This window comes from Medicago sativa, chromosome 7 (assembly GCF_051527215.1).
Source record: "Medicago sativa cultivar Bolivia chromosome 7, Bolivia_mono, whole genome shotgun sequence".
NCBI classification, from domain to species: Eukaryota; Viridiplantae; Streptophyta; class Magnoliopsida; order Fabales; family Fabaceae; genus Medicago; species Medicago sativa.
The window spans coordinates 51,366,542-51,376,993 of NC_140755.1; the positions used below are offsets into that span (position 1 = coordinate 51,366,542).

Genomic DNA, 10,452 nt, shown 5'->3' on the forward strand with positions numbered 1-10,452 from the left:
CTGACGAAACCTTTCCATAATAATACTTGTGTGTACAATTACTCCTTTGTCTCTATATCTTTATTGATCCCAAAGCATAGATATTGTCACCCTTATATAGATCAATGTTTATATTTCTTGATTCCAAAATATACTGAATAACGAATAAGTCCAATATCTTATATTGACTTAGTTCGGCATGGCCATGCAGTTTTACAGTCATATTTCATCAAGAGGCCTAAAGATATATCTCCTGTTTATGAGGAGGGACAAATCCCATCTAGGACACTCATGTCCCTCAGCATGATTCATCAAGTACCCATCAACCAACATTATGGTTATCCTTTTACAGACAACGTTAAAATGGCAACAAAGCACTTGAGTCCACATCTAGGGATCATAGTGGTTTCAGGTCTAAGAGCGATATACGTTATTATCATTGTGAGAATATCTTATGACAATTTCATAACTTACTATGTAGTATTCTCACGGCGGGTCAATCCAATATAAATATTACTCCTAATATTTATATCTATGTGAAGACTTGATAACTCCTTATCCATGATCTGTGAGATGTGATCATCAGTCTACCCACATAATAGTCTCTATGCTTTAATGATATCCCACTTCTCAATAAAGCTTGACTACAGATACTTTTAGAATAGTTTCCTTATGTTTAACGGGGTCTCACAATTAAGTTATACTTAATGTTCCATTAAACAGACCAACTATTCTAGGGACTTTATTATTTTGAAACAAAACAAAATCAATAAAGAAATGCCTTATAATTTATATATTCACAATATATATATTTATATCAATATCATGATACAAAGCCAAACCCAATCAATATAGATTGGCTATTAGGGCTTACTCCTACATGCACAACATTTAAAGAAGCAAAAAATCAATGACACATTTTCACACGGACATTGTGTCATTTCTAACAATTCAACAACAACACTAATATTTCGACAGTGTCATTTCAATCCGTAAACTACCACATTGCAGTCAAACATGTTATAATCAAAATTAACAAATCATGTGTTAACTAATTTGTTAAGTCACAATCCAAAACAACAAAATAATTACCATTGAGACATTTTACCAAACACATGGTGTGCAATTTTCAAACAACTACCTTAATCTAACAATTTGTAGACCCTAAACTACCACATTCTACTCTAAACAACTTCTAAACAACAATTCCTAAGTTAATTCGTCACTAACAATCATCAAAACTAACATGCAAACCAAATCTATAAAAACCTAAAAATGTCATATTTCTTAAAAAAAAAACTAAAATTTCTACAAGTTAAATGCAATTAAGTAGGGTAATCATCACTTACTTGATAATGTGGGAGAAATTGGCTTTGAATGGTGCAAGAATGATGAAAATCGGATATGGGGGGAAAATTTTCGAAGTTGAGAAGTTGGAGAAATGAGGGAAATGTGTTTCTGTGTTGCTGATAAATGACTTAACTAACGCCGCGCAAGTTAACTTGCGCAACGCATGTTAAGTCACGCATAAAATATACCTTGCGCAAGTTAAGGTGCGCAGCGTGACTTAACTTGCGCAGGGGTAAAAATGGAATGGCTGCAGGGTGCGAGTGATTTGTGCTGGGTGGAGAGCAAAATTCAAAATACAATATATCTAGTATACTATAAATATTGGAGTAAATGTTGTTGTCATAGACGATGCTCTTTCAATGCAGTTGAAATAACTTTCATCTTACAAGATTTCTCCTTAGTATAAGGATTAATTACAATTTGGGCCCTCTATTTATAACATTTTGTGAAATTGGTCCCCCTATTTGAAAATTCGACAGGTTGGACCCTCCATCAAATATTTTTTTTTAAAATATAGTGATATGACATGTTTTAAATGAAATTTTTAGAGAATTTTTTTAAGGTTTCATCGACATTGATTGTTTTCCATCTTTGGATCATGTATTACGACATTTAAAATATTTTCCATCACCTTTTTTAGTTAAAAAATACGATTGAGGGACCAAAATTGCCAAATTTTCAAAACAGATAAATCAATTCTGCAAAATAGAAGATTAAAACAGAAGTTAAGTCTTAATATAATGTATCCCACTCTTGTAAGATACCTATCTACTCAAATTTTAGTCAAAAACAAAAGAAAAACCTACTCACATTACTTGCGTGACTTTAAACTTTTTGCTTCAAACCGTGAATAATTAGTGACATATCCTTACTTAGGTAAACCTTCCTCCTTCCATTATTTATTATGATGAACATAAAAACCAGCTTAACATATTGTAAAAAAGGAACAGAACGAACACCTGTTCAAGGTTACTAAAAATTAGCACAAGCAAGTAAATTCAAATGGAAAATGTTGTTTATCCCGAGAAACAGCTTCGTGAAGCATAGCGAGAGACAGCCATTGGTTATGATAAGCACGTGCACCCCTGATTTCCGCTAAGAAACTTCTTTCAATTTTGACCAGCCTATATGATTTTGACACGTGTATCTCGGGACAATTCGGGATGAAAAACGTTCGCGGCACATAGCATTGCTCAATTCAAATACATAAAAGATTGTGATTAAACAACAAAAACAGAATCTAAGAAAATCAAGAAGTATTCTTTATTTTTTGGTGGTGGTCGGGATTTGAACATCGAACCTTGCATATATTATGCATTGTCTCTACCAACTGAGTTAATTGCTAAATGTCATTCCAAATAGCAACTACTTCAGACAATGCCTTAGTAGATGATCCCATTTCATCAATAGCGTGATTAGCAGCATTTTTCAAATATTCAATTCTCTTACGAATTTCAACCCCTTCTTCACCATCCATCAATTCCCTAACTACCTTACCAATCTCATCTCTTTCAACCAACCCACCATCATTAGCTTTTGGTCTCAAAGCCACTTTCACACCATCACACAACATAGTAGCATTCATCCCTTGTTCAGCAAACAATGGCCATGCAATTACAGGCACACCATAGACAACACTTTCAAGTACTGAATTCCAACCACAGTGAGACAAAAACCCACCAGTTGAACTATGTTCAAGTACTTGAATTTGTGGACCCCAACAAGGTACAACTAATCCTTGTTCCTTTGTTCTCTCCAAAAACCCACTTGGTAAAAATCTCAAAGGGTCCTCAATTTCATTTTCACCAACAAAGTAAGTAGCATTAGCAACACCACTTGGTGATCTCAAAATCCAAAGAAATTTTTTACCACTCAATTCTAACCCATAAGCTAACTCATTCAATTGCTCTTGTGAAAGTGTTCCACCACTTCCAAAAGACACAAACAAAACAGATTTAGGTTCTTGTTTATCCAACCAAGTTAAACATTTTACCTCATTTTCATCACCAATTGACACCTTTTGAATTATGGGCCCCACAGGAAAAACCATAGGCTTCTTCTTCTCTTCTTTCAAACCCTTTATAGCACCTTCTTCAAATTCAAGAAAACTATTAACAAAAACCCCATCAAAAAGATGATATTTTTCTGCACGTTCAAGAAATTTTGTGTAACCAATATTCGATCGAAATCGAAAAGGAAGAGGAAGATCCTTAAGATCAAAAGCTACACAGCCAGGAACCTTAATAGGTTTATTTGGATCTCTAGACTCATCAGAAAGAATCTCATCTAACTTTGATGAATAAAAGTAAGTAGAAAGAACCATAGCAGCTTGTGGAAGATATATATAACACAAGAGATTGAATTCCTTAGCTATATCCAAAACATCATGTGCAAAAACATCAGCAACTATAGCAACAACTTTGGATCTAGAACATAAGGACTCTAATTCTTGTTTTATATAAGGTAGAGAGTGTTTTACTGAGAGTGAAATTTGAACTGCAAGAATTTTAGCATCTGGAACTTGGTCAACGTTTATAGGTGGAAGAAAAATTGATGAAATGGTTGGTGGAAGTGTTTGAAGGTAGGATTTTGAGGAAGATGGCGGTGAACCAATTGAAGGGATGATGCATGTGATGTGAAATTGTGGATGGAGATTAACAAGGCGTTTGGAGAATTCAAGGATTGGTACTAGGTGGGTGAATCCTGCACTTGGAACAACTACTATGTGTGGTTTTTCTTCCATTGATTTCTACTATATGATGTAATTACATTGGTTTTTCTATTTATTATCATTTTGTTTTGCATAAAAAATTGTAAAATATAATTGATTGTTGACCCGAGTCAGTCATCGTAAGGTATTCAAACACCTTAGTCAATAAGAGTAGTTTGATGTCTGATGGAAGAATCCAAATTGCGTGCCTAACATATATTTCAACAAAGATTAATCACTCATACATGCGGTAGTTACAAAATGATTATTAAAAGTTTAATGGATCATCAAAATGGTTATAAAAAAAATTATCACCATCAAAATATCGTCTTAAAAGGAGTATAAAGATAATTTCTTTTAACACGAATATTTTAATGGATTACATTAATGTAAATTTTATACTTTAAAAATAATCATACATAGTAGAATTTACATGTGTTTGACTTGAAACTAATAAAAGAATTCTGCTCTTTACCCAACACATTTTACTCATTCCCAACTGAAATTCCAAAAATATCTCGGCATGAGTTAATTCACGCTAGTGTTAAATATGCGTGACTTAACTCACGCTGCATGAGTTAACTCACACAGAGATATTTTTGGATCTAGCGTGAGTTAACTCACGCAGAGATTTATACTAGAGTGAGTTAACTCACGCATAGATTGACACTACCGTGAGTTAACTCATGCAAGGGCATTTCGGTCTTTTCAGTTGGGAGGAGCAATTTATGTTGGGTAAAGAGCAGAATTCCTGATAAAATGGGCTAGCCTGATTGGGTTGACCCAAAAGCCCGATAAAGCATAGAATTTCAAACTCAAAAAGATTTAGAAAATTAATGTTTCCACTTTTGGGACTGCTAAAAGACTCACACGGTGGCAGCTAACTGCCGATATTTCTTGCCCCTCGACCATTAACTGTCGAAGTGACATTATTTGGGAATAAATATGTGATTTACTGGTATTTCATAGAAAAGGTTGAATTGGTAACATCATTTTTCCTAAAAGATTCAACCTTTTAAATTTGAATTGGGCTTTTTAGCCGACCTGCAGAGCAATTTATCTTAAAAGCCCAAAACCAATTCCACTCGAATTTCGCTCTCCACCCAGCACAAATCACTCGCACCCTGCAGCCCTTCCATTTTTACCCCTGCGCAAGTTAAGTCACGCTGCGCAACTTAACTTGCGCAAGTTATATTTTATGCATGACTTAACATGCGTTGCGTGAGTTAACTTGCGCAGCGTTAGTTAAGTCATATAACACTAACACAGAAGCACATTTCCCTCATTTCTCCAACTTCCCAACTTCGAAAATTTTCCCCCCATATCCGATTTTCATCATTCTTGCGCCATTCAAAGCCAATTTCTCCCACATTATCAAGTAAGTGATGATTACCCTACTTAATTGCATTTAACTTGTAGAAATTTTAGTTTTTTTTGAAGAAATATAACATTTTTAGGTTTTTATAAATTTGGCTTGCATGTTAGTTTTGATGATTGTTAGTGACGAATTAACTTAGGAATTGTTGTTTAGAAGTTATTTAGAGCAGAATGTGGTAGTTTAGGGTCTACAAATTGTTAGATTAAGGTAGTTGTTTGAAAATTGCAAACCATGTGTTTGGTAAAATGTCTCAATGGTAATTATTTTGTTTTTTTGGATTGTGACTTATCAAATTAGTTAGCATATGGTTTGTTAATTTTTATTATAACATGTTTGACTGCAATGTGGTAGTTTACGGATTGAAATGACATTGTTGGAATTTTAGTGTTGTTGTTGAATTGTTGGAAATGACACAATGTGCGTGTGAAAATGTATATTGAATTTGTGTTTTGTTAAATGTTGTGCAGATATGCCTCGGAGGAATACGTCTCAGATACCGCCTGAGCCGCCTCAGGATATGAGTGACAGATTTAGGGCAGGGAGGATGGCCCCTACTAGTAGTGCACGGAGGGAGAAAGAAGCATTACGCCCTCCTATGGCTGGTCGAGGGAGAGGTGGGGGAACGAGACTTGCTAGAGATGATGTTGCAGGGGGTCAATGTCGCAGACGGGTCCATCCCATACGGTGAACCCGACACAGTATCACCAGGATTATCAAGTGTATGAGCATGCGCATGATCAGGCCTATCATTTTCAGGAGCCTCAGCCGCAGCTGTATCAGTTTGTTATTCCGGAGCCTGCTTTTGAGGAGCCGCCTGTTATTGAGGAGCCTCAGCAGAATGATGAGCCTGAGCAGCATGAGCAGCCTAAGCAGCTTGAGCCTCGTTTTCAGGGGGTGCCGAGGGTGGTGTACGAGGCCAGCTGATAGACTTTTAGCAAGTGTACTAAAAATGCATCGAAGTAGTAAAAATATCGATCCCACGAGGACTGTGTTAATCTCAATTCAGCAATAAGGTTAATATTTAGGATATGTAAAATATTTTGTTTGGTTTGCCACTAGGCAGTAGATTTGATTGCATAAAATTAAATAACATAAAATAAAGATTTGGTTAGAAAATAAGAGAGATGAGATCAGATCCTTCGAATCCTCTAAGTTCCCCTAATTGGTCTACTGCACCTATTTGTTATAAATCCTCTTCTAATTTACGATGATTAACAAAATAGCCCTAATCAATCCCTTGAGTTAGGACCCTCTTCTTAAACTACAGCCCCTAATTCCTTAGGTGATCTAATAATTCTTGAAGGTTTTACCGAACGTTAACCTATTATCACTAACAAACGATTATCTATTCCTAGACTAACCCTGTTTATTAGAACAATTCAATTAGGTCTAAGTCGAAAGCCATGGTCAGTGGTCATTCGTTCTCGCAAAATCAGGTTATATGTGATCAAGATATAAAAAGCATTAAGAACAATTGAATTGAATAAACTAGAATTGAATTCATAAACAAAATAGAGTTTCACAGCAACATGTGTCAATTAGGGTTACAAAGATTCATCTCGGATCTAATCTCTAAGAGATTTAGCTACTCATAATTGAGTTTACAAATAGCATAATCAATAATGAAATCAAAACATACATGAATTGGTAAAAAGATGATGAAATCGCCCTCCTAGCCGTCTTCAGGTGTTAAAATCGCACTTTAGCTCTCCAAAATCGTCACCCTTATGTTTGAGAGTGAGTTGAGCTTAAATAGGCAACTTCTGGATCGCCCAAAATCGCGCTACGGTTGTGAAAATCGTACCACGATCTCACTGCTTCAAAAACATGCATTCTGCCAAGCCAAAATCGCGCTACGGTTGTGAAAATCGCGCTACGATTTCTGGTTTTCCAGCACTTCCAGATTTTCTGCTTTTCACACCCCCAGTCTGTCTAAAATTGCTACAGACTCAATAAAAACATCAGCACAGCTGTTTCTTCAAAATCTTCTATTTTTTTGCTCTTTTTGCTGCTTAAACTTGCTTGTGAACCCAAAAATATCATGAAAAAGACTCTAAAAATAGTGCATGACTGACTGTCATCACAACCCCAAACTTAAACCATTCCTTGTCCTCAAGGAATCTACTTGCAATATTGACAATCGACAGTAAAATAACAATTACCTGATCAAGCGATAGTACCCAAAAGTTCAACACCTTACTAGCTAAAGATGAGCTAGTTTGACTTGTTTGCATCCACCAATTCACAACTCCACGCAACAAATTGAATAGGGTTCACAGTCGACATGCAATCTACATATTACCATACACTTGAAAAGTTTCTAAACGTCAATCAAAATCAATGTCAATGCACACTTTGAGGTCTTTAAAGGTTATAACGGGGCTTAGGTGAAGGTGGGATAATATTTGGATAAGTAGGCTACACAAAATTTGAGTTAGACATTCCTACGGACGTTAAAGCACAAAATTCAATCTTCATTCATTCACCTTATGGAACAACAATCAATGCAAAGGTACTAGAGAATATGTTTAACAGTTGGGACAATCGAGTTTGAAGTTACTCGGATTTTCAATGTTTTGTCCCTTTCTTTTCATCATTCATTTTCATTTTTTTTTGATACACCATTTTTGTGTGTATTTTTCATGATAAAGTTCATTCTTTTGTTCTATTATTCTCTAGTACCCCCACCCCAAACTTAGTTGGTTGCAAATTCCAATAGCAACCCCAAACTTAATCTTTAGCAACATTCTACAATGCCTAACTCAGAAAAAACAATGAGGGACAAGTCCTAAAAGTCTCTAAGCTTGTAATGTAGTTTGTCACCGAACAAAAAGTTCTAATCCTACCGGCTCAAATTGGCTAAGAAATGGATAATATATAACAATTAAAATCAGGGTAGGCTTCAAAAGGCTCACAGGACCAAGCACTTTTGCCTCAGTGTGCTAATGACAAAGATCAATCAACAATAGAGAAAAATCGCAAGTTCTAGAAATGTAGATGCATGGAATATTCTAATATATGTAAATTGAAAAACAAAATTTGGCAATGAACCTTATGGCTGAGATTTCTGGGAGTTGTGACTACCTATCTTTATTGCCGTACACTTCGCCTTTGAAATACCAAGTCACTCCTCCTTTTGAACTTTTGGAATACCACTTTGATCAAACACTTGTTACTAAACTGTAAAGAGTCAACTAAACAAGCAAATTCATCAATAATAAACAAGTGCAGGAATAATTACATAAACGGGGGGTATAACCGAGTTAAACCAAAATGAAAATTAAAGACAAATTGTTTGACTCAACAGTAGAAATAAAATACTGAAAATAAAGACATAATAAAAAGGATGGGTTGCCTCCCACCAAGCGCTTTCTTTTACGTCATTGAGCTTGACGCTTCAACCACTTGTTAGGGTGGCAAATATGATAAAAAGAATATATCATCCTTCTTCTTTCTCTTGTTTGGTAGGAATTCCATGAATTTGTAACAAAGAAGTAGATGCTCCCATGCGCTCACAGTTATACCTTTGGAATTTAAGCTCTCCCACCTTAGAGAAGGACATGCAACCATCTGCACACGAGTGATTTCCTTAACCCCTGTTTGTTCAGACTTCGGGAAAATGTCAGCACTCCTCACTTTTGGATTTTCTTCCACCACAACCTTGTGACACTCAATCTCCATCTGAACCAGCTTCCTCTGAGACTCATGTGCTTTCTCAACAAGATCACCACACTGAACATCAAACTTCTCAAATGAAACTTGATTTGACACCAAGAGATCATCTAAAATATTTTGAAGTTGAGTATTGTAATCGATGTTGATCACCTCTTTCTTCCCTTCACCATCACTATCTGGTTGATTCGCCTCATAATGACCACAACTCGAGATTTTGTTGTCCAAAATTTTGATCTTAAAAGATAGCATATATTTTTCATACTGCAACTTAGCAATCTCTTCTGTGTCATAGAGGAGTACCCTGTCTATCATAGCTGCAAAACTTGGATAAACTTTTCAGTAGCACAGTACAATGAGAAGAAAAAGAAGAGCATAAATCTCTTTTTTTTATATAAATATATATATACAAAAATATAAATGACAGAAATCCTAAATAAAAAAAAAATTGCCAAATTGAAATGACTTAACAGTCCCCGGCAACGGCGCCAAAAACTTGATAGACTTTTAGCAAGTGTACTAAAAATGCATCGAAGTAGTAAAAATATCGATCCCACGAGGACTGTGTTAATCTCAATTCAGCAATAAGGTTAATATTTAGGATATGTAAAATATTTTGTTTGGTTTGCCACTAGGCAGTAGATTTGATTGCATAAAATTAAATAACATAAAATAAAGATTTGGTTAGAAAATAAGAGAGATGAGATCAGATCCTTCGAATCCTCTAAGTTCCCCTAATTGGTCTACTGCACCTATTTGTTATAAATCCTCTTCTAATTTACGATGATTAACAAAATAGCCCTAATCAATCCCTTGAGTTAGGACCCTCTTCTTAAACTACAGCCCCTAATTCCTTAGGTGATCTAATAATTCTTGAAGGTTTTACCGAACGTTAACCTATTATCACTAACAAACGATTATCTATTCCTAGACTAACCCTGTTTATTAGAACAATTCAATTAGGTCTAAGTCGAAAGCCATGGTCAGTGGTCATTCGTTCTCGCAAAATCAGGTTATATGTGATCAAGATATAAAAAGCATTAAGAACAATTGAATTGAATAAACTAGAATTGAATTCATAAACAAAATAGAGTTTCACAGCAACATGTGTCAATTAGGGTTACAAAGATTCATCTCGGATCTAATCTCTAAGAGATTTAGCTACTCAGAATTGAGTTTACAAATAGCATAATCAATAATGAAATCAAAACATACATGAATTGGTAAAAGGATGATGAAATCGCCCTCCTAGCCGTCTTCAGGTGTTAAAATCGCACTTTAGCTCTCCAAAATCGTCACCCTTATGTTTGAGAGTGAGTTGAGCTTAAATAGGCAACTTCTGGATCGCCCAAAATCGCGCTAC

The 10,452-nt window shown here is 35.4% G+C and overlaps 1 pseudogene across 1 annotated transcript; it reads right to left on the bottom strand.

The window, feature by feature from the left end:
• Positions 1-2,160: 2,160 nt before the first annotated feature.
• Positions 2,161-4,295, bottom strand: LOC146906568 (hydroquinone glucosyltransferase pseudogene; annotated as a pseudogene). Its single transcript, XR_015017696.1, has one exon. The product of XR_015017696.1 is annotated as a hydroquinone glucosyltransferase pseudogene (transcript).
• Positions 4,296-10,452: the final 6,157 nt, after the last annotated feature.